Source organism: Salvia splendens, chromosome 8 (genome assembly GCF_004379255.2).
Source record: "Salvia splendens isolate huo1 chromosome 8, SspV2, whole genome shotgun sequence".
Classification (NCBI taxonomy): domain Eukaryota; kingdom Viridiplantae; phylum Streptophyta; class Magnoliopsida; order Lamiales; family Lamiaceae; genus Salvia; species Salvia splendens.
In genome coordinates this window covers 26519454-26546067 of record NC_056039.1, presented here as the reverse complement: position 1 = coordinate 26546067, position 26614 = coordinate 26519454, and the positions used below count along the sequence as shown (strand labels likewise).

The 26614-nt window shown below is 42.3% G+C and overlaps 1 pseudogene; it reads right to left on the bottom strand.

Moving 5' to 3' along the window:
• Positions 1–748: 748 nt before the first annotated feature.
• LOC121745990 lies at positions 749–24766 on the bottom strand (annotated as a pseudogene).
• Between the last annotated feature and the right edge of the window lie 1848 nt (positions 24767–26614).

Genomic DNA, 26614 nt, shown 5'->3' with positions numbered 1-26614 from the left:
TAACTTTTTCTACCTACTTTCCTTCACAAAGTTAAATAATTTCTTAAAACTCACAACGGTCAAATATGAGACATTTAATAGGACTGAAGGGAGTAATACACTAACACTCAATACAGATTCAATTTAACTCAACCCTCTAACAACTTAATAATTATGTATTTTCTATTCCATCTGTCCATGAAAATTTGACGGTTATTTCTATTTTCATTATTCTCTAAAAATTTATCACCTTTTACTTTTATAATATTTGGGGGTGGATCTCACATTCCACTAACTCATTCTCACTCAGATTTTATAACTATAAAATTAATATATAATTGTATGGCCCACATACCACTAACTTTTTCAGCCTTACTTTCGATTATATTTCTTAAAATTCGTGTCGGATCAAGTGGTGACAAATTATTAGTGACGGAGGAGTATCAAATATTAATAACATCTATACTTGAAGCAATCCCTCTCCCAAGCTCACGGGCTATACATAAGTATTGTAAGAGATCGATGAATTGGTGTACCAAAATATTCGTGATTGATGTTAGTTTTTAGTAAAAAACTTGAAATAATTTTTTTCATATTTTTGCCAAATTTGACAACACCAATAGCAAAATACAAGAACGAAGGAATGATTGTTTAAAATATGTAAAGGAAACAGCAAAACAAACAATAGCTAACAAACATTCCTATTCAAGACTTGATAAACAATCGAAATTAATGAGAATAAAATAAACAGGTTTCCATAGTTGTGCATTCACCGCAGTATTCCGGCAATAGGACTCCTAACAGAGTGCTTGGAAGATACCCATTTCAGGTAGCCTTGAACGTGCCCAAGCACCGTCGAATTTAATCTAACAAATGTCACATTATATTCCAGCTTCTGCTTAACCCCATAGAAATCGAGCTTCGCAGGCTCCACACGCACCTCAATCCCGGCCGGCGCCGCGGTCTCGACAACGTAAGACGAGCTCGCCTCGCCCACATTCGTGACAGTTCTCGTATACGTCTGAGAAGACGAGGATTCAAAACTACTAAAAGTAACCGCGAAGGAAGGGTAGTTTAGGTCCCCTTCTCGTATACTTGATTCTGCAGCGCATCTGACTCTGCTCTGCAGAATCACTCCAACTTCCTTGTCTGTGTAGTTGAGGCCGCACAGATAGGGAATGTAGTCCTCTGGTTGTAATCTCTAGCTCAACGCAATCAAACTCAGATCTCGAGCACAACCAAGATCAACACTCGGAACGAATAATAAGAACAACAACAACACAATTGATCGAAATGAATAATCAAGAACACTAAGAACTCAAGAAGAAATGGTGGAGAACTTTTATTCAATGTATGGAAGAATTCTCACTAACACAAGGTGAAAACTCTTATTTCTCTCTGCTAGCTACAGCTTGATTCCAGAAGTGAAAAATTCTAACTAACTCCCTCTCTTTTCATACTCAATATTTGGGAGGGAAATTCAAACAGAAAATTACAAGAATTTGCATATTAGTCCCTGAGCTATTGCATATCAGTCCCTCAACTTCATTAGTTGTTAAGTTGTGCCCAACTCCATAACAAATCTCCACCTTGAGACATAACTGGACAATCATCAGAGGACTTTCATTCACTTCAGCTGGATTAGATTCACCAAATCCATACAATATTTCAGTTTTGAACCGGGTAGCACTTTTGTGAGCATATCAGACGCATTGTGCTCAGTTGCCACCTTTTCAATGTTCACCGAGCCTTTATCAACCTCATCTCTCACAAAATGTAACTTGACATCCACATGCTTGCTCCTCTCATGGAAAGTTTGATGTTTTGATAGACATATGGCACTATTTGAATCACATAACACTGCCACAGTTTTCTGATCAACTCCAAATTCAGAGCAGATCCCTTTCAGCCACATGCTCTCTTTTACAGCCTCAGCCATGGAAATGTACTCAGCTTCAGTTGTTGAGAGAGCCACCACAGATTGCAAACTTGACCTCCAACTGACTGCAGCACCATACAAACAGAATACATAACCAGATTGGGACTTCCTTGTATCTATATTGGTTGCAAAATCAGAATCACATTATCCCATCAGAGGCTGCTCTCCAGTTTCCTTACTCCCATCAAACAATATTCCATATTCCTGAGTTCCATTGAGGTATCTCAGTATCCATTTCAGAGCATGCCAATGCTCCAGACCTGGATCAGCCATGTATCTGCTCACAACACTTATTGCTTGGCTGATATCTAGCCTTGTACACACCATGGTGTACATGATACTTCCCACTATGCTTGCATATGGGATCTTATCCATTTCTCTTCTCTGTTCATCATCCTTAGGGCTCTGGTTCACACTTAGCTTGAATTGTTAACTCAAAGGCATAGCCACTGGTCTGCTATGACTCATTTGAAATCTCTGAATGACATCCTTGATGTAATCTTTCTGAGTCAGCCATATCCTTTTCTTATTTCTATCCCTTATGATTTCCATCCCAAGGATTTTCTTTGCTTCCCCAAGATCTTTCATGTCAAACTCAGCTTTCAATTCTGCTTTCACCAGCTCCACCTCTTCCTTATGCTCGGCTGAGACTAGCATATCATCCACATACAATAACAGATATGCCACAGCAACTCCATCCCTTCTCCTAATGTAAACACAATGATCATATAGGGATTTCTCAAAGTCAATTTTCTGAATAAATGCATTGAATCTCAGATACCATTGTCTAGAGCTTTGCCTAAGACCATACAAGCTTCTCTTCAACAAACACACCATTCCTTCATTTCCTGGTTGAATAAAACCAGGAGGTTGTACCATGAAAATCTTCTCTTCAAGCTCTCCATGAAGAAATGCTGTTTTAACATCGAGTTGCTCTAATTCCCAATTTCTCTGGGCAACAATGGCAAGAAGAACTCTGATGGAGCTATGTTTTACCACGGGGGAGAATATCTCATTATAATCCACTCCTTCCTTTTGTGTGAAGCCTTTAGCCACTAATCTAGCCTTAAATCTGACTTGATTGTTGTTGAAGGCCTCGATTTTCTTCTTGAAAATCCATTTACATCCAACCGTTTGCTGATCAGTTGGCCTTAACACCAAAATCCATGTGTGGTTCTTGTATAAGCTATCAATCTCCTCTTGCATAGCTAATAGCCACTGATCCTTTTCTGGGCTTCTTATTGCTTCCTTGTAAGTTGAAGGCTCATGATAGTCCATCTCCTCAGCTATAGCCAATGCATAGTGCGTCATATCAAAATCCTGAAATCTGGAGGGAAGCTTGATTCTTCTTCTGGTTCTGTCTTTTGCAATCAGTCTCTGTGGAGTCTTGTTGTTACTCTCATGTTCAAAAGGTCCACCAACATTGGTTTCTGGTGAACTTCGCATAGCATCTGATGAACTTCTCACAGCATCTGATGGAGACTCCTTCTGACCCTCCACCTCAAACTCAACTGTCTGAACTTGCTTATTGAGGAAGGGCATCTCAGATTCCCTGAAAATAACATCTCTACTTATCACCACTTTCTTATTTCCTTCCTCACAGCACCATAATCTGTAACCTTTAACTCCACTCTGATAGCCTATCATCACACATCTGAGAGCCCTTGGCTCCAACTTTCCTTGTTTGATATGAGCATATGCTCTACACCCAAATGGCCTCAATCTGGAATAGTCTCCACAAGATCCATAATATCCACTGTCTGGAGTCTGATTTTCAATAGCAACAGAGGGACATTTGTTGATTAAAGCAACAGCAGTGGAGGCTGCTTCACCCCAAAATGGTTTTGACATTCCAGATGCTATCAACATGCATCTTACCCTTTCAAGAATGGTTCTATTGATTCTCTCAGCAACCCCATTTTGTAGTGGGTTGTGAGGGACTGTCCTATGCCTTTTAATTCCCTTTCTCTTACAAAATTCATCAAACTCATGGGACAAGAATTCCAGCCCATTGTCAGTTCTAAGACACCTCAAAGGCTTTCCCTTCTCTAACTCAACTGCAGTGCACCATTCCTGAAATCTCTGGAATGTCTCTGACTTTTCTTTCATGATCATTATCCAAACCTTTCTTGAGAAATCATCAACAAAGGATAAGAAATATCTGCCTCCTCCAATGCTATTTACTGGTGCAGGGCCCCATATATCACTGTGAACATATTGGAGAGGCTCAGTTGAGTTGTGTTTGCCTACTCCATATGGTAGCTTCTTGCTTTTTCCAAGAATGCACTCTTCACATGATCCAATGGCTCTTTGTATCTCTGATTCAGCCATCTGAATAATGCCTTGCTTTACCAGCTGCATCAGCCCAGTGTCTCCCACATGGCCCAGCCTAGCATGCCAATTGATGGTCTGTTGAGTGGAGTTAGCCGATCCAGCAACTGCCTCAGCCTGTAGATAATAGAGCACATTGTTTCTTACAGCCTTCATGATCACCTGGCCATCCTTTGTGACAAGCATCTCTCCACTAAATAGAGTCAATCTATAGCCATTCTTCTCAAGAAGGCCCAAGGATATTATATTCCTTTTGATGGATGGAATGTATCTCACATCAGTGAGAGTTCTCAAAGATCCATCATCCATCCTCAAACATATCTTCCCCACACCCTTTACATCACAAACGTGATCATCTCCTAGCAATACTGAGCCATCTGACTTTTTCATGTCCATGAACCACTCAAGATTTGAGGACATGTGGAAGCTGCAACCCGAATCCATGATCTACAACTTGGACATTGGACTGCTTTGGACCACATTCAGTGCTCTTGCTTCTTCTATTTCTTCAGTGAGAGCTGCTGTGCCTTCTTCTTTATGACTTTCGGCTTGCTTTTTCTTCCAAGCAAAGCAATTTTGTTTGATGTGTCCTGGCTTTTTACACCAGAAGCAGCTCCTAGATTCTTTCTGATCTCCATCCTTTGATGATCTTGGCTTCCACTTATCATGCGATGGTTTCTTGAACTTGAAGGGTTTCTTTGATGCTGCTTTCACATTTAGGCTCTCAGCGGCTTGATCAATTGGCTTGCTGACTGATTTTTGAATTCCCTTCAATTTTAGTGCAGAATACACCTCCTCCAAGGCCACCTTGGAATCTCTCCCCAGAAGTATGGAATCCTTGAATTGTTCAAAATTCTGAGGCAGAGCATTCAACAGCATCAAAGCTTTATCTTCATCCTTCATAGGATCATCCACACCTTCAAGATCATCTATACACTTTCGAAAATCTTCCAGCTGATCCGCCAGATTCTTGGAGTCAGAAAATCTAAAGTTGAACAATCTTTGCTTGAGATGCAACCTATTCGAAATCGACTTCTCCATATAGATCTTTTCCAATTTCTCTCACATTCCTGCGGCATTATCTTCTTTCTGGACTTCCCTCAAAACCCTATCACTGAGGCATAAGACGATCGAGCTATACCCCTTATATTCCAGCTCCTGCGATTTCGCCGCATCCACCCCTTGAAGTTCCGTCTTATCCGTCTTGGATTTCACATAATCCCAGACACCTTGCTGCATTAGAACAGCTCTCATTTTCAATCTCCACAGGCCGAAATCATTTTTGCCGGTGAACCGCTCAACATCAAATTTCGCGGTAGACATTGTCGTATGCGTCGTCTTCTCTTGTTCCCACAGACGGCGCCAATTTGTAATCTCTAGCTCAACGCAATCAAACTCAGATCTCGAGCACAACCAAGATCAACACTCGGAACGAATAATAAGAACAACAACAACACAATTGATCGAAATGAATAATCAAGAACACTAAAAACTCAAGAAGAAATGGTGGAGAACTTTTATTCAATGTGTGGAAGAATTCTCACTAACACAAGGTGAAAACGCTTATTTCTCTTTGCTAGCTACAGCTTGATTCCAGAAGTGAAAAATTCTAACTAACTCCCTCTCTTTTCATACTCAATATTTGGGAGGGAAATTCAAACAGAAAATTACAAGAATTTGCATATTAGTCCCTGAGCTATTGCATATCAGTCCCTCAACTTCATTAGTTGTTCAGTTGTGCCCAACTCCATAACAAATCTCCACCTTGGGACATAACTGGACAATCATCAGAGGACTTTCATTCACTTCAGCTGGATTAGATTCACCAAATCCATACAATATTTCAGTTTTGAACCGGGTAGCACTTTTGTGAGCATATCAGGCGCATTGTGCTCAGTTGCCACCTTTTCAATGTTCACCGAGCCTTTATCAACCTCATCTCTCACAAAATGTAACTTGACATCCACATGCTTGCTCCTCTCATGGAAAGTTTGATGTTTTGATAGACATATGGCACTATTTGAATCACATAACACTGCCACAGTTTTCTGATCAACTCCAAATTCAGAGCAGATCCCTTTCAGCCACATGCTCTCTTTTACAGCCTCAGCCATGGAAATGTACTCACCTTATGTTGTTGAGAGAGCCACCACAGATTGCAAACTTGACCTCCAACTGACTGCAGCACCATACAAACAGAATACATAACCAGATTGGGACTTCCTTGTATCTATATTGGTTGCAAAATCAGAATCACAATATCCCATCAGAGGCTGCTCTCCAGTTTCCTTACTCCCATCAAACAATATTCCATATTCCTGAGTTCCATTGAGGTATCTCAGTATCCATTTCAGAGCATGCCAATGCTCCAGACATGGATCAGCCATGTATCTGCTCACAACACTTATTGCTTGGCTGATATCTAGCCTTGTACACACCATGGTGTACATGATACTTCCCACTATGCTTGCATATGGGATCTTATCCATTTCTCTTCTCTGTTCATCATCCTTAGGGCTCTGGTTCACACTTAGCTTGAATTGTTAACTCAAAGGCATAGCCACTGGTCTGCTATGACTCATTTGAAATCTCTGAATGACATCCTTGATGTAATCTTTCTGAGTCAGCCATATCCTTTTCTTATTTCTATCCCTTATGATTTCCATCCCAAGGATTTTCTTTGCTTCCCCAAGATCTTTCATGTCAAACTCAGCTTTCAATTCTGCTTTCACCAGCTCCACCTCTTCCTTATGCTCGGCTGAGACTAGCATATCATCCACATACAATAACAGATATGCCACAGCAACTCCATCTCTTCTCCTAATGTTAACACAATGATCATATAGGGATTTCTCAAAGTCAATTTTCTGCATAAATGCATTGAATCTCAGATACCATTGTCTAGAGCTTTGCCTAAGACCATACAAGCTTCTCTTCAACAAACACACCATTCCTTCATTTCCTGGTTGAATAAAACTAGGAGGTTGTACCATGAAAATCTTCTCTTCAAGCTCTCCATGAAGAAATGCTGTTTTAACATCGAGTTGCTCTAATTCCCAATTTCTCTGGGCAACAATGGCAAGAAGAACTCTGATGGAGCTATGTTTTACCACGGGGGAGAATATCTCATTATAATCCACTCCTTCCTTTTGTGTGAAGCCTTTAGCCACTAATCTAGCCTTAAATCTGACTTGATTGTTGTTGAAGGCCTCGATTTTCTTCTTGAAAATCCATTTACATCCAACCGTTTGCTGATCAGTTGGCCTTAACACCAAAATCCATGTGTGGTTCTTGTATAAGCTATCAATCTCCTCTTGCATAGCTAATAGCCACTGATCCTTTTCTGGGCTTCTTATTGCTTCCTTGTAAGTTGAAGGCTCATGATAGTCCATCTCCTCAGCTATAGCCAATGCATAGTGCGTCATATCAAAATCCTGAAATCTGGAGGGAAGCTTGATTCTTCTTCTGGTTCTGTCTTTTGCAATCAGTCTCTGTGGAGTCTTGTTGTTACTCTCATGTTCAAAAGGTCCACCAACATTGGTTTCTGGTGAACTTCGCATAGCATCTGATGAACTTCTCACAGCATCTGATGGAGACTGTAATAGCCGGGACTTAAATTCTCGAGAATTTTGAAATTTAATGCTAGAATTTCGTTAAAGAATGAAGGAGTATTTTATTTCTTGAATAAGAGTATTAATACAAAATTCAGAAATTTCAAAGCTAACACATTACAAATGCTTGAAATTAAAATACACACCAACTAACATCGAACTTTTCGTACATGTTGGGAAGTAAGTTGAACTATACTACTACATGGTTGAAGCCCTAGCAACTATGTCGTTTTCGTCAATAGGCCGCCTCGGCCCAGATTTCAGAGATGCCCAAATGAGCGAGACATCGAAGGAGCACCCTCTCCGCGGCTAGCCACACAAGGCTGCCCACACCTAGCGAAAAGACCAGAGACACACATTAGGTGGAAATTTTGGGATGCATAATGACCATGTATTAGAAAAAGGAAAAGGGAACCTTACCTTCCGGAAAGGTAAGGCAGAGCTGGGCCGAGAAGGGTAAGATTCAGCCAGCAAATCCCTCACCAACAACTGCACACTGCAAGGCTGCAGTTAACAGCTTGTACCACCTCCATTCAGACCTGCCATGGTCAAAGAATCAGTCATGAGATGCTCCCTCCTGTGTGCACCTGTCATAGACCAACAGGAACAATAAATAAACCAAGTACTAAACCCCATATAGAGACGAATGTTGTTAGATGGGCAGCAGGGGAGTATGAAAAGAAAGCATCAATTTCAGTGGTAGCATCAGAACACAATGAGGAGCCTTAGGCTCAAACATCTCACGGGTACACCCTGAGATTTCATGCAGAGTACAGCCACTACCATTTAACACCAGAATCAGTTATGAAAGAGGCCAAGGGACCAGGGTAAGTGCTCTGCAGAGGTGCAGAGAGAAAGAGCAGCCAGCTGCACAGCCTGTAAATCCTTTTTCCCAGCCAACACTCAGCTTCTTCAGCTTTCAGTTACATACTATCCTATATATAGGATATAACCCCATCCCTGCCTCCCTCACCATCACAAATCAATCTCATTACAGTGAGTCCCAGAGTGAGAGAGACCGAGGCAGAGGGAGGGAGTAAAGGGGAGCAAGGCTGAGACCAAGGGCTGGAACCGAGAGACATAGATCAAGCGCCGTGTTACAACCCAACGGTAAATCTCAGCAGGTAACTCATCCAACAACCAAGATCTAAGCTCATGTTACTCATAAGCATCATGTTTACCCACGAGCATGCTAAGATTTATATCATTTCAGAACCCAACATGATGAAAACCATAGATAAAGAACGGTAACAACACCATATGCTACCAAACTCTCGAGCCACTGCCTAAATTTTGATTATGGATGAGTTAACCATAGATTTGTAGTAGAACTCAACAACCAAATCCAAACTACAACACCATCGGTTGAACATAGCAAATCTACCGCAAGAACTTAAAGAGATTAAGAACTTGGCTTCTGCCGAATAGGACCCATAACAAAAGCTAAGTAACGAATGAAAAGGGGGCTTAGCTTTAGGGGCTGTCGGAGATGGCGGTGAAGACGGAAAGGCGCCGGCTGAGGGAATCCCGCGGCGAGATTCCAGAAGCAGCAGTGACGCCTGCCCTGCCAAGTCCGAGCCGCTAAATGGCGTGGATGGCGGCGACGCCGTACGCCTCAAACCAGCAGCGAATCAGCGGCGACGGCGGGAGCCTCGCGAGGCACTGCTACTGCCGGAGCCTCACCTCGAAGCACGCCGAACCGCGGCCGAGTTCCAGCTCGATGTCGAAACTCCAGCCGAGGTAAGGCGTTGACGGAGGGGAGCGTGATGGTGACGACAGAACGCCGGTGGTTGACTCCGCGACGGAGATAGAGCGGCGTGAAGAGGAAGAGGTGTCGCTGATTTCGTGTGGTGAGATTGGGGTTTTTGAGTTGATCTGGAATTGGGAATTTGGAGAGAAGGAGATGAGGACCGATGCATATGGGAGAAATAAAACACTTGGGCCTGGAATTAATTAAGTTGGGCCAGATTCAACAGAAATTAAAATGGGCCACTGCCCCTCTTTAATTAGTTTGGACCACAAAGCTTAATTTTGGTTGGAACCATTATCTTAGATTAATTCCAAGAGTTAATGGAATTAATTCCTTAAGCCACGGAAGAAAAGAACTTATAAGCCGTGAGTGAAATAAAAGCCAATAAATAATTAAGCGGACTTTAATAGTCACAAAAAGTATTTTAAAAATACTTAAGAATAATCCGGGAATATATATTATACCCAAACAGATCAGTCGGTTTCGGAACAAATTAAATCGCCGATTTAATTAAAGATTTTAGATCTCTAATATTTAGAAAGAAAGAGATAAAATAAAAGATCACGCTTAGGCATGCATTCATGCAAGATCAATGATTACTTAAAGCCTAATTTAAGTATATTATTTTTGAAAAGGGACGTCGTCGCTCGACGAGTAATCTCAGGACAAGGAAAACACCCGTTTTGCAAGAGTTTAAGCAATTGAGGTGGGGTTTCTCTTCCTTCTTTTAAAGCATGCTTTATGTGAAAATATGATTATTTGAATGAGTTGTCATGCCATGTTTTATTTTATGATTGCCTATCTGTTGGCTATGCCAACCCAGTTAAATCGAATTCGGGTCCCAGTAGGTCAGTAAATCCTACTCGGACTAGTGTACACATAGGGACCGTGAGCTAGCGCTAGGTTGGCCGGTCCGTGGGTCGTGAGCTAGCGCCAGGTTGGCCGGCCCAGTGGTCGTGGAATGTGGCCACATTCCCGATTCACGCAGCTGATATGGCATATCATCAGAAGTTTAAATGACTACAGTCTATTTTCAGAAAGAAATAACAGATTTTAGTGACCGGGATAGATTTTCAGTAAAACCCCGCGTTCACTCAGCTTGGCTGACAACTAAAAGAAAAACAGTTTTCGGCATGAGCCCACTGAGTGCATCAAGTACTCAGCCCTGCATTTTGTTTTCCTTAATGTGCAGGTTGATTGTTGTCGAAGCCGAGGAGGTGTTGGGACAGAAGACCAAATAAGTAGGAAGGTAGCGGGTGTAGTATGTCTTCATACATATTACATCTGTCTTGGTACTCTTCCGTTGCGCAAATTCAGAACATTCATTTAACAACGACAATTTCCCATAACTACTCTGATTCAGCATGATTTGTACCCTCAACACACTTCAGGCAATGTTTCTTTTGATTTAAGCATCTTATGACGAGTTAAGACAGTTCAGTATGTTAGTCGCGAAATAGCTACACTTTCTTTGACTAGGGAGATGTGGTCGTGACAGAGTGGTATCAGAGCACTTTTCTTTCGCTCTGACCCAAGAACCTTCTTTCTAAGCCTCAGTCCAGAACAGTAGCACTAGGCTAGAAGGTGAACAGAATGATCAGTACAAGATCCCAACACCTCAGCTCGACACGATCAACTGCACCAGAAACAGGGGTCGACGCCCGCTCGTCCAGAAAAGAGAATTTTAAAGAAAGAAAATATTTTTTTTCGTTTTGAGAAGAAAAATGAAATTTTCTAAGCTTCCAGAAAAAGAAAAGAATTTTCATAGCCCTAAATGGGAACGAAAATGTTTATTTGAAATGTTTGCGTGAGGCAACGTGATAGCTGATACTTTGCAAAAGATATGCTTAATGTATCTGTGATTTATTTTCAAAGAGCTTGACAGAAATGTATAGCTGTCATGTGGGCCCATGTATGCGAACCTAGAGTGCTTTAGAAAAGTATCTTAGGTGAGACACATGCGACTAAGTACTAGCAGAACGAGAATTTGTTACCGCCTTCCAGGGTGACGAGACCAACTAAAACCCATCAGTTTGGGCAAGCTTCAAATTCCAAGGAATTATGAGAAAGAAAAGACGAGCCAAAAAGTACTATTGTACTACTTATAGACAGCAATTAAAGGAAGTCCATTCTTTTAAGCACACAGATAGTATACATATATATATGTATACTAGACGATGAACCAAGAAGTTCCCAATGTCTTTACAAAGACCAAGTTATAACGAAAATAGTTTACTTTCAAGCCTGTTCGGGAGATGCATCCCTACACGGAAAGAGATCGTACCCGCGATCTAGTAAAGTGATCTAATGTGGCGTAACAAGCCCAAGTGGCTACGTGATCCAGAAGCGATACTTATAGCGTGCTACGAAGCACGATGGAGAATGTAATGTTTTACCAGAATCAGCGTTCTAAGTTATCGAGAACGATATGAAAGTATGACCTCCAGCTGCGGTTATCAGTTTAACAGCACGAGGAACCCCATCTTGGAATGTATGGTTTCCCAGAACGCGGTTGTCATGTGCGAGCTCCACAAGAAAAACAAGGGAGTGTCACATAACTAGAACCGATGATTATAATCAATAGTACTTACTTGGATTCCCAATGAAATTCTTTCTAAGAGTCCTCCCAAAGGACGATATCCCCGTCTGATCAGACTTTAGTTTGACTCCCAAGTAACATGTCAGTATTTCTTTTTCTATGCGAGGTAAGACTCACTTCCAGTTTATGGACTGCAGCCCTTTGACTCATCGTTCATAAAGAGTAAAGTTTTGACTGTGTAAGCTCCGGTCATAAATTCTAAGTTGCTTTTATCTATTACCTTCAGAATAAGCTTATTTTTTCAGACATCGTCTATGGAGACTTCTGATTGACTCACGTTTTACAAGTAGTACGCCACTTTCATTCGTTCACGAAAGCGGTAACCCAGTTTCAGTCCCCAAATTTGGGATACTTCTACGTTTCAAGCATCGCTATTTGTTGATTGTCCCTTTTGAGCCACAATATAGGGGATCTATATCCCGATTTCTTGGACTCGTGCAATGAAATTTCATTCTTATGATGCTTACAGTTCCGACCCCCAGAATGGTCGCGCCTTTTAAATATTTTCTCAGCGCATTTCATATTGTGTTGGCACTCTTGTTCACCTCCCTATTTTAAAACTGTGTTGTAGCAATATTTTTCCTACGGAGGTGAAATTATTCCATCCCAGTTCCAATACATGCATTATTCCTAGTCTCAGAATTTTTCTGCAGTTTGAAGTTAAGGCAAGCATATTGTACTTTTCCCTAACGAGTTTGGCATAGCTGATTTTTCTGAATAGTTCATTTCAGTGTATTGCCTTATTGAACCTATGAAATCATTGATGTGATTTTGTTATTCCATATCAAGATGCCTTTGAAGCATGATCAATGTTCCTTCATTGCAATCGCCTACGTTTCTAAATTTTCGCGGTTGACCATCTTAGGCGGTGACATGTTTGAACCACTATCCTTGATGCTCATATCCTTTCAGTTTAATTGGACAACAGTACTGTCTTATTTGGCAGCTCACTATGGAAATTTACAGTTGATTCATTTCCATCCAGTTTTCATGACCTATCTCATGATTATTTCTAGCTCCCATCAAGGGTGGGCTTCAACTTCTATGAGTTCATTTGAAACTAGTTGAGCCCATAGTTCTTTGAATGGACAAGATAAACTCCATTGAACTCAGTACTTGCCTTCAAGGTAAAATATCGACGAAAATTCATGAGTTGAGCAAGGGATGTTATTCTTGTCCAATCAGGCATTCTGGAGCCCTCCAAATTTTCAGTCATACTTCTTCTGTATGATGTCAGTTCCTATCCAAGTTAAGACTATTAGATTAATCATCGAGTTCGTGACACAAGGCTAGCGGGAAAGACACAGTCCTAATCCCTTTCAGATACGCATGATAAAAACGTCTCTATTGAGACACGTGCAGAAAATGATGCACCAACCAGAAGCGTCGCATAACCGACGACACAGAGCGTTAAATATTTCACATCTATGTACCGCTTGTAACAAGCCGGTAGGAAAAAAAAAATCGAATATTTTGTTGTATAAAGAAGCAACTAACCTTGAGTAGAGAAATATCAAGGAATATATGTGGATTAAATGACGCCCGAAGACGTACAAGACCTATACGACAGTTTAATCGAACGAAATGCTTATTCCGAGTAGGATAAGTAAGCCACCAGAACAAAGACTCAATCATGGGTATGTAATGAAAGCCATGGAGAAAATGCAAATACTTTCGTAGCTTATCTATGACGAAGCAAATCCCATCAGCAAGAGGGGTTCGTCTAAGAGGTGGCCAGGAAAAGCTAAAACTGGAGAGACATTCGGGAAAGAGGAAAGCTTGATAGCATCGCTACCCTCACAATCCCTACTGTGAAAGGAAGAACCAAAATTCTCCTTTAAAGAGTTATCGGAGAAGAACCGATTGGGAGCCCTATAATACAGAGCAAGGGCAAACGTTAGCAGTAAAACGGGAAGAAGTATTCTACGATTTGCCACACCTCAGTTAAGCGGCTCAGAAAGGAGCTGTCGATAGAATTTTGTGTTAATCTAGACACGAGATCTAGACCATGTTGGAAATTCGTGCTAGATTATCTCACCACGAATCACTTAGTCGAACCAAAAGGGCATGGAGACAGTAGCGTTGGGAGAAAGAAGCCAACACCTCCACATGCACCGGTCCAGTATTCAAGGATTAACGCGAGTAGAACAAAGTTTGTGCTAGATCATGACGAAAGAGTCGCGATAGGCACAAAAGCACCTTGGAAGTGGTGAAAGTAGACTACCTCAGCTAAGCGAGAGGTTACGAGGTCAATATGCAAGCTCAATGACTACGATTACGATCGATGCAAGCATTTGAGAACTCAATATCTGACGATGAAACCTAAGATTAGAAATGGCTTCATCAGCCAGACGAAATGAAACGTCTAATGGACGACTTGAATCAGTCATATTATCTCAGTCACCAGATAGAATGACGCTTAAGGAACAAACAAGAACTTAAGACCCAGTTACAAGAATAAGTAGACCTGGATTCATCTGACTCAGTGTATCGCTTTTGGGCGCAACAGTACTCTTCGTGAAGAAGAAGGATGGAACTTTGCGAATGTGTGTCGACTAACGAGAGCTGAACAAGTTAACCCTCAAGAACAAGTACCTTTACTAAGAATCGACGACCTCTTCGACCAGCTGCGAGGAGGTGGTGTATTCTCGAGGATGCACTTGAGGACCACCTTAGAGACGTTAAGAGCCGAGAAACTCTATGCTAAGTTTAGCAAGTGTGAGTTCTGGCTTAACGAAGTGAACTTCCTTAGACACAAAGTGACAGCAGAAGGGATCCGAGTGAACCCTGCTAAAGTTGAAGTCGTGCAACATTGGCAGTCACCAGCGACGCCCAGTTAAATTCGGAGCTTCCTAGCACTGGCAGGATACTACCGACGATTCATGGAAGGATTTTCTAAGATAGCAAGGCCAATGACTCAACAGCTCAAGAAAAGAGTTAAAGTCGATTGGACCCCAGAATGTGAAGCAAGCTTCCAACTGCTAAAGGAAAAGTTGACCACAAGACCAGTTCGACTATGTGGTGTATACAGATGCATCGAAGGTCGGACTCGGGTGCGTGCTGATGTAGAAGGGCAAAGTGATAGCATATGCGTCACGCCAGCTAAGGTCGCACGAGTTGAACTACTCGACGCACGACTTGGAATTGGCGGCAGTGGTACATGCATTGAAGATTTAAAGACATCATCTCTATGGAGTTCGATGTGAGATCTTCACAGATCATAAGAGTCTCAAGTACTTCTTTGAGCAGAAGGATCTAAACATGAGACAGCGCAGATGGCTAGAGTTAGTCAAGGACTACGAATGCGGTATAAATTACCACCCAGGCAAAGCCAACGTGGTAGCAGATGCTTTGAGCAGAAAGACTGCGCCCCAAGAAGCTACTTTCCTCACACAAGAGGAAGAGCTTCTCCGTGAATTCGCCAAGATGCGACTGGAGATAGTAAGAACCCCGGAAACGGTGGACAGCAGAATTTTCACTTTGGTCATAAAACCAGACTTAAGGGCCAGAATCATCGACGCCCAGAGATGCCACGAGGCGTTAGAAAAGATCCGTCTCAGAGTGAGGACCGGAAATGGAGACAGTTACCGCGATGAGGCGGCTAACGCTCTCACTTTCGAAGGAAGACTATGCGTACCCAACGAGGAGGCACTTAGGAACGAGATCATGAGTGAAGCTCATGAGACGCCCTACACTGCCCATCCTGGAAGTACGAAGATGTATCAGGACTTGAAGAAGCAATATTGGTGGAATGGCATGGAGAGAAGCATAGCTTCGTTTGTAGAAAGATGTCTGGCTTGCCAGCAAGTGAAGGCTTTACATCAACGACCCTATGGGAAGTTGCAGCCTCTCGAGAATCCAGAATGGAAATGGGAGCATACAGCAATGGATTTTGTGACAGGATTGCCAAAATCACAGCGAGGAAACACTGCCATCTGGGTGATTATAGATCGCCTCACCAAAAGTGCTAACTTCCTACCGATTCGTATCACTTCCGGATCAGACAAACTGGCACAGATTTATGTGCAAGAGATCGTGCGCCTGCATGGTGTACCAGTAACGATCACTCCAGATCGAGATTCAAAGTTTACTTCTAGATTTTGGATAAGCCTACAACGAGAGTTAGGCACTCAGCTGAATTTCAGCACAACATTCCATACCCCACGGACGGTCCGAAAGGATGATCCAGACATTAGAGGATATGTTAAGAGTCGTAGTGCTCGACCGTGGAGTAAGCTGGGAGTCAGTACTCCCACTTATAGAGTTTGCTTACAACAACAGTTACCAGGCAACTATTGATATGGCCCCGTATGAGGCACTCTATGGAAAAAAGTGTAGATCACCACTTTACTGGGATGAAGTTGGTGAGAGAAGGATTCTCGGACCAGACTCGGTAGAGGAAATGACAGAAATTGTTCGACAGATCCGAGGAAGAATCAAAGAAGCTCAAGATAGACAGAAGTCCTATACAGATGCCCGCAGAACGGATTTGCAGTTCAAAGCAGGGGACAAGGTCTTTCTGAAAGTGTCCCCATCGAAAGGAATAACCAGATTTGGCGTCAAGGGCAAGCAAAAAAAAAAACCGCGTTTTATCGGACCTTACGAGATCCTAGAAACAGTCGGCCCTGTGGTGTACAGATTACCGCTCCCGCCAAGCTTCGGGAATGTTCACAATGTTATTCATGTATCGCAGTTGAGAAAGTATGTGTTTGACCCCAAACACATAGTACACCAAGAAGAAATGGTGTTAGAACTAGATTTGAGCTATGAAGAAAATCCAGGAGCAATTCTGGACAGAAAAGTTAAAGAGTTGAGAAATAAAACTATTGTAACAGTGAAAGTCCTATGGAAGCACCACGGCCGCGAGGAGACGACGTGGGAGCTCAAGGACCAGATGAAAGAGAAGTACCCACAACTTTTTGCCTAACCGAGACAAAATTTCGGGATGAAATTTTTGTTAAGGGGGGTAGAATGTAATAGCCGGGACTTAAATTCTCGAGAATTTTGAAATTTAATGCTAGAATTTCGTTAAAGAATGAAGGAGTATTTTATTTCTTGAATAAGAGTATTAATACAAAATTCAGAAATTTCAAAGCTAACACATTACAAATGCTTGAAATTAAAATACACACCAACTAACATCGAACTTTTCGTACATGTTGGGAAATAAGTTGAACTATACTACTACATGGTTGAAGCCCTAGCAACTATGTCGTTTTCATCAATAGGCCGCCTCGGCCCAGATTTCAGAGATGCCCAAATGAGCGAGACATCGAAGGAGCACCCTCTCCGCGGCTAGCCACACAAGGCTGCCCACACCTAGCGAAAAGACCAGAGACACACATTAGGTGGAAATTTTGGGATGCATAATGACCATGTATTAGAAAAAGGAAAAGGGAACCTTACCTTCCGGAAAGGTAAGGCAGAGCTGGGCCGAGAAGGGTAAGATTCAGCCAGCAAATCCCTCACCAACAACTGCACACTGCAAGGCTGCAGTTAACAGCTTGTACCACCTCCATTCAGACCTGCCATGGTCAAAGAATCAGTCATGAGATGCTCCCTCCTGTGTGCACCTGTCATAGACCAACAGGAACAATAAATAAACCAAGTACTAAACCCCATATAGAGACGAATGTTGTTAGATGGGCAGCAGGGGAGTATGAAAAGAAAGCATCAATTTCAGTGGTAGCATCAGAACACAATGAGGAGCCTTAGGCTCAAACATCTCACGGGTACACCCTGAGATTTCATGCAGAGTACAGCCACTACCATTTAACACCAGAATCAGTTATGAAAGAGGCCAAGGGACCAGGGTAAGTGCTCTGCAGAGGTGCAGAGAGAAAGAGCAGCCAGCTGCACAGCCTGTAAATCCTTTTTCCCAGCCAACACTCAGCTTCTTCAGCTTTCAGTTACATACTATCCTATATATAGGATATAACCCCATCCCTGCCTCCCTCACCATCACAAATCAATCTCATTACAGTGAGTCCCAGAGTGAGAGAGACCGAGGCAGAGGGAGGGAGTAAAGGGGAGCAAGGCTGAGACCAAGGGCTGGAACCGAGAGACATAGATCAAGCGCCGTGTTACAACCCAACGGTAAATCTCAGCAGGTAACTCATCCAACAACCAAGATCTAAGCTCATGTTACTCATAAGCATCATGTTTACCCACGAGCATGCTAAGATTTATATCATTTCAGAACCCAACATGATGAAAACCATAGATAAAGAACGGTAACAACACCATATGCTACCAAACTCTCGAGCCACTGCCTAAATTTTGATTATGGATGAGTTAACCATAGATTTGTAGTAGAACTCAACAACCAAATCCAAACTACAACACCATCGGTTGAACATAGCAAATCTACCGCAAGAACTTAAAGAGATTAAGAACTTGGCTTCTGCCGAATAGGACCCATAACAAAAGCTAAGTAACGAATGAAAAGGGGGCTTAGCTTTAGGGGCTGTCGGAGATGGCGGTGAAGACGGAAAGGCGCCGGCTGAGGGAATCCCGCGGCGAGATTCCAGAAGCAGCAGTGACGCCTGCCCTGCCAAGTCCGAGCCGCTAAATGGCGTGGATGGCGGCGACGCCGTACGCCTCAAACCAGCAGCGAATCAGCGGCGACGGCGGGAGCCTCGCGAGGCACTGCTACTGCCGGAGCCTCACCTCGAAGCACGCCGAACCGCGGCCGAGTTCCAGCTCGATGTCGATACTCCAGCCGAGGTAAGGCGTTGACGGAGGGGAGCGTGATGGTGACGACAGAACGCCGGTGGTTGACTCCGCGACGGAGATAGAGCGGCGTGAAGAGGAAGAGGTGTCGCTGATTTCGTGTGGTGAGATTGGGGTTTTTGAGTTGATCTGGAATTGGGAATTTGGAGAGAAGGAGATGAGGACCGATGCATATGGGAGAAATAAAACACTTGGGCCTGGAATTAATTAAGTTGGGCCAGATTCAACAGAAATTAAAATGGGCCACTGCCCCTCTTTAATTAGTTTGGACCACAAAGCTTAATTTTAGTTGGAACCATTATCTTAGATTAATTCCAAGAGTTAATGGAATTAATTCCTTAAGCCACGGAAGAAAAGAACTTATAAGCCGTGAGTGAAATAAAAGCCAATAAATAATTAAGCGGACTTTAATAGTCACAAAAAGTATTTTAAAAATACTTAAGAATAATCCGGGAATATATATTATACCCAAACAGATCAGTCGGTTTCGGAACAAATTAAATCGCCGATTTAATTAAAGATTTTAGATCTCTAATATTTAGAAAGAAAGAGATAAAATAAAAGATCACGCTTAGGCATGCATTCATGCAAGATCAATGATTACTTAAAGCCTAATTTAAGTATATTATTTTTGAAAAGGGACGTCGTCGCTCGACGAGTAATCTCAGGACAAGGAAAACACCCGTTTTGCAAGAGTTTAAGCAATTGAGGTGGGGTTTCTCTTCCTTCTTTTAAAGCATGCTTTATGTGAAAATATGATTATTTGAATGAGTTGTCATGCCATGTTTTGTTTTATGATTGCCTATCTGTTGGCTATGCCAACCCAGTTAAATCGAATTCGGGTCCCAGTAGGTCAGTAAATCCTACTCGGACTAGTGTACACATAGGGACCGTGAGCTAGCGCTAGGTTGGCCGGTCCGTGGGTCGTGAGCTAGCGCCAGGTTGGCCGGCCCAGTGGTCGTGGAATGTGGCCACATTCCCGATTCACGCAGCTGATATGGCATATCATCAGAAGTTTAAATGACTGCAGTCTATTTTCAGAAAGAAATAACAGATTTTAGTGACCGGGATAGATTTTCAGTAAAACCCCGCGTTCACTCAGCTTGGCTGACAACTAAAAGAAAAACAGTTTTCGGCATGAGCCCACTGAGTGCATCAAGTACTCAGCCCTGCATTTTGTTTTCCTTAATGTGCAGGTTGATTGTTGTCGAAGCTGAGGAGGTGTTGGGACAGAAGACCAAATAAGTAGGAAGGTAGCGGGTGTAGTATGTCTTCATACATATTACATCTGTCTTGGTACTCTTCCGTTGCGCAAATTCAGAACATTCATTTAACAAAGACAATTTCCCATAACTACTCTGATTCAGCATGATTTGTACCCTCAACACACTTCAGGCAATGTTTCTTTTGATTTAAGCATCTTATGACGAGTTAAGACAGTTCAGTATGTTAGTCGCGAAATAGCTACACTTTCTTTGACTAGGGAGATGTGGTCGTGACAGAGACTCCTTCTGACCCTCCACCTCAAACTCAACTGTCTGAACTTGCTTATTGAGGAAGGGCATCTCAGATTCCCTGAAAATAACATCTCTACTTATCACCACTTTCTTATTTCCTTCCTCACAGCACCATAATCTGTAACCTTTAACTCCACTCTGATAGCCTATCATCACACATCTGAGAGCCCTTGGCTCCAACTTTCCTTGTTTGATATGAGCATATGCTCTACACCCAAATGGCCTCAATCTGGAATAGTCTCCACAAGATCCATAATATCCACTGTCTGGAGTCTGATTTTCAATAGCAACAGAGGGACATTTGTTGATTAAAGCAACAGCAGTGGAGGCTGCTTCACCCCAAAATGGTTTTGACATTCCAGATGCTATCAACATGCATCTTACCCTTTCAAGAATGGTTCTATTGATTCTCTCAGCAACCCCATTTTGTAGTGGGTTGTGAGGGACTGTCCTATGCCTTTTAATTCCCTTTCTCTTACAAAATTCATCAAACTCATGGGACAAGAATTCCAGCCCATTGTCAGTTCTAAGGCACCTCAAAGGCTTTCCCTTCTCTAACTCAACTGCAGTGCACCATTCCTGAAATCGCTGGAATGTCTCTGACTTTTCTTTCATGATCATTATCCAAACCTTTCTTGAGAAATCATCAACAAAGGATAAGAAATATCTGCCTCCTCCAATGCTATTTACTGGTGCAGGGCCCCATATATCACTGTGAACATATTGGAGAGGCTCAGTTGAGTTGTGTTTGCCTACTCCATATGGTAGCTTCTTGCTTTTTCCAAGAATGCACTCTTCACATGATCCAATGGCTCTTTGTATCTCTGATTCAGCCATCTGAATAATGCCTTGCTTTACCAGCTGCATCAGCCCAGTGTCTCCCACATGGCCCAGCCTAGCATGCCAATTGATGGTCTGTTGAGTGGAGTTAGCCGATCCAGCAATTGCCTCAGCCTGTAGATAATAGAGCACATTGTTTCTTACAGCCTTCATGATCACCTGGCCATCCTTTGTGACAAGCATCTCTCCACTAAATAGAGTCAATCTATAGCCATTCTTCTCAAGAAGGCCCAAGGATATTATATTCCTTTTGATGGATGGAATGTATCTCACATCAGTGAGAGTTCTCAAAGATCCATCATCCATCCTCAAACATATCTTCCCCACACCCTTTACATCACAAACGTGATCATCTCCTAGCAATACTGAGCCATCTGACTTTTTCATGTCCATGAACCACTCAAGATTTGAGGACATGTGGAAGCTGCAACCCGAATACATGATCCACAACTTGGACATTGGACTGCTTTGGACCACATTCAGTGCTCTTGCTTCTTCTATTTCTTCAGTGAGAGCTGCTGTGCCTTCTTCTTTATGACTTTCGGCTTGCTTTTTCTTCCAAGCAAAGCAATTTTGTTTGATGTGTCCTGGCTTTTTACACCAGAAGCAGCTCCTATATTCTTTCTGATCTCCATCCTTTGATGATCTTGGCTTCCACTTATCATGCGATGGTTTCTTGAACTTGAAGGGTTTCTTTGATGCTGCTTTCACATTTAGGCTCTCAGCGGCTTGATCAATTGGCTTGCTGACTGATTTTTGAATTCCCTTCAATTTTAGTGCAGAATACACCTCCTCCAAGGCCACCTTGGAATCTCTCCCCAGAAGTATGGAATCCTTGAATTGTTCAAAATTCCGAGGCAGAGCATTCAACAGCATCAAAGCTTTATCTTCATCCTTCATAGGATCATCCACACCTTCAAGATCATCTATACACTTTCGAAAATCTTCCAGCTGATCCGCCAGATTCTTGGAGTCAGAAAATCTAAAGTTGAACAATCTTTGCTTGAGATGCAACCTATTCGAAATCGACTTCTCCATATAGATCTTTTCCAATTTCTCTCACATTCCTGCGGCATTATCTTCTTTCTGGACTTCCCTCAAAACCCTATCACTGAGGCATAAGACGATCGAGCTATACGCCTTATATTCCAGCTCCTGCGATTTCGCCTCATCCACCCCTTGAAGTTCCGTCTTATCCGTCTTGGATTTCACATAATCCCAGACACCTTGCTGCATTAGAACAGCTCTCATTTTCAATCTCCACAGACCGAAATCATTTTCGCCGGTGAACCGCTCAACATCAAATTTCGCGGTAGACATTGTCGTATGCGTCGTCTTCTCTCGTTCCCACAGACGGCGCCAATTTGTAATCTCTAGCTCAACGCAATCAAACTCAGATCTCGAGCACAACCAAGATCAACACTCGGAACGAATAATAAGATCAGCAACAACACAATTGATCGAAATGAATAATCAATAACACTAAGAACTCAAGAAGAAATGGTGGAGAACTTTTATTCAATGTGTGGAAGAATTCTCACTAACACAAGGTGAAAACGCTTATTTCTCTTTGCTAGCTACAGCTTGATTCCAGAAGTGAAAAATTCTAACTAACTCCCTCTCTTTTCATACTCAATATTTGAGAGGGAAATTCAAACAGAAAATTACAAGAATTTGCATATTAGTCCCTGAGCTATTGCATATCAGTCCCTCAACTTCATTAGTTGTTCAGTTGTGCCCAACTCCATAACACTGGTTTGAGGTCGTAAACCAGCCCCGGGTCACTCGCTCTGGATGGGTTCACATGGCCCGACCCAGTACCGAATACCGAGGCCGGGACGAACCTCTCATCCTCGATCGGATTGTTGGCTAGGTTCGCCATTTCAGCGGTGGTCATGATGGCAGACTTGACTGCGGCAGGGGACCAGTCAAGGTGCACGCTCCTCAGAGCGCCGCGACGCCGCTGAGGTGCGGGCACGACATCGAGGTCCCGGAGATCATGTTGAACGTGGCCGATCTAGTGCTGGTGTCGTTCTCCACCGAGACCGGCCACGCCGCCAAGATGTTCACCCTGGGGCCTAGAATGTCGGGTTTCAGGATCCCGAGGCTCGTAAAATTCGGGCCCCGGGACGAGAATGCAGCCACCATGGGGGCGCGGTCGTCGCCGATGACGGTTCCTTTGAACACGATCGCCGCCGCCGCGGTGGAGTTGATGTAGGCCTTGATCTTCAGCCGGTCCGCGTAGCACACGTGCGTCGCCAGGAGCACGTGAGCCTCCGAGAGGGTGAGGTTTCCGTACGCAACGGGGTTTACCAAAATCATGGCGGCGCCGCCGCTGTTCTTGACGGCGATCCTTTGTCGATTCTCGTTATGAGCCCCCCACTTCGCAGACCACGACCTTCCCTTGCAAGTCGGTTTTGTTGAGCTACGCCTCGCCGCAGAACCGGATTTGGGAGTCGGTTGCGTTGAGCATTCCTGCGTAAACCAGCGGCAGCTGCGTCGCCGGAAAATCAGCCGGCTGGAAAGCTGACTCGCCGTCGAAAGTCAAGTTGTTTCCCAGCACGGCAGTTGCTCGTATCTTCCTGTCGATGGTGCTCGCACCGACGGTGAGAATCCACGGCGCCTCTTTCGATAACGAGAAGTTCGAATGCCCGCTGTTACCGGCAGAGCAACTGACCAAAATGCCCTTCTCCATCGCAGAGTAAGCTCCGAGGGCAATAGGGTCATCATGAAGATTCAAAGAAAGCGCACCTGAACGAAGAAATGAACATAAGTAAGTGCACCTGAACGAAGAAATGACCAAAATGAACGAAGAAATTTTCAACATTTTACTTCAACTAATGATATGTATAAAATATGAATAAATTTTAAAAGTTTATAACTGAAAAAAATTATAAAAAATGAATTCACTAGAGGCTAAAGCCCCTTCTCAAGTATACCTAGTGAAAAAGAGTGAATGTCGACATCATCATCCACAGCAGCATCCATAGCAGCAAGTATGTCGCTCTCCAAGCAGGAAATCCCACAAACCTTGTAGATAGCAAGGTGCGCCATCGGGGCAATCCCAACAGCCGTGCCGTTCGCATTGCCGAAAATGTTAGCTCCTTTCACGAACCTTCCCGCAGCAGTGCTCGCAGTGTCTGTGCCATGGCCGTCTTCGTCTAAAGGGGTGTCACCTGAAGTTGTGAAGGTTCTTGCTCCGATGATCTTGTTGTTGCACGAGGTGTGGTTGAATTCGCACTTCCCCTTCCACTTAGCAGGCGGGGGTGGCATCCCTTCGTCGCTGAATGAAGGGTGCTCTGGGAGAATCCCAGTGTCCAGGACTCCGATGATGACACCCCGGCCATACCTGGAGATTTGCCAGAACCCGGTGTTCTGGTGAAGCCCTACGAAGTTGGGGGAATTGGTGGTGTGGAGGGATATTTTTCTTTCGAGGCGTGCGGAGACGAACCCGGGCTTCGTCTCCATCTCTTTCACTTCAGGTGATTTGTACATCACATTCTATTACATTAAGGACCGATGTTTTCTTTACATTATTTTGACAAGAAATACTACATTATGGTGATCTATTTGTACGTTACCTCACTATGATGTTTTACATTTCTAATACATTATTTGGAGTATATCTTACATTAAGCAAATGTATATTATTTAACCAAAGATTTACATGATTTGATGTGGTACATTATTGTCTGTTATACATTTAGAATGTATTAATACACATTTTGAGTTACCTTGTTAATGTAAGCTCTAATTCGCCGGTAATGTAATTATGTAGTAACCAGTAATGGAATACCATTTTAACTAATAAATGTATATGTTTCTGAATAGGTACAAAGAGGGTCGGAGTCGATTACGATGATGACTTCGACGATGACATGTTCATTGCATTAGCACATCGGCTGCAACAAGAAATGCGTGAAAAAATGGAGGACGATGATGTGGCAGAACCTACAACTACCCGTAGGGAACCCAGTGGACTGAACTTAATTCTCATCTCATAGGGTTAAGCTATCCTTGGGGTTAGGGCATGGTACCAACCCAGACATTAAAGTTCGTGTTGGACTTAATGTATGAGCATCAAATAAATAATGTAGCATTTCCGAACAAATAATGTATGATATCGATGCCCAATTTTATAGAAATACGCGCCTACTCATTTGCATTTCAGGACATTTAGCTATAATAAAAATAGTAAAAAAATACTTGAATCAGTTGGACATAAAAAAAATACTTATCAAATAATATACATTATTATGTAAGGTTATTTTACATTAAAACAATTAATATGTATATTATAAAATGTGTAAAACAAACAAAACTTAATTGAGAATTGACATTTGCTAGCTGGGTGGGTACTATACCCTAGCCCCAAGGATAAGTTAATCCTGAGAGAATGGAAGTATACTCTAGTTTACTGGGTTTGTACTATGCCCTACCCCCATAGACTGCTAAACTCTTGGAGAATGGATTTAACTTCTGGTCCTTAGCGAACAAATAGAAATCTACATTACTCAGGAAAAAACATATACATTAAGTGACTATATTCGTACATTAGAATCAGTATGAATTCAAGTAATGTACAATTACTTCTAAATAATGTATAAATACAGTTACATAGTTTTATATGTGCAACATGCTTAATGTACAAAATTTACATAACTTTATAGGCAGGTAGGTGCTGGTAATATGCCCTCATCCGATGGATTGCTAAACCCTAGGGGAAAAGATTTATTTTCCTACCCTTGGTGAAGGTTTCGTTAATGAGTCGGTACTACAACCTAGCCCAATGGATTGCTAAACTCAAATTGTATGGATTCAACTTAACCCATACATTAAACTACATTTTTCGTACATTATTCAGAAAGGGCATATACCTTAAAATATCGTGTTCGTAGATTAAGTTCTGAATGAAACCAAAAACAAAAAGTAAAAACACAAATTATAGAATCATCATATTGTAATTAAAATTCTCATTGTATGATTATTATTACTCCATTATACAATAATAATAAACCGAGATAGATGTACTACTAACAATAAAAATTAAAAATATGACATTTGGGCATTATCTAAAAAATCATTACAATGATAATAACTTTTCATTATTTACTCTTAAATTGATGAGTAATAATTTGATATCTTTACCTGACAAAAATTGTCTCGATGGAGATAAAAGAAATTTGTAAATAGAGAAATAGATGAAATGGAAAATATGTATATGAATATCTCTCCGTAATGAGTGAATAAAGTAATGAAGTTAAGTATTATATCTTAAATCAAATTATAATACGGTAGTTATGATTTAAATAAGGA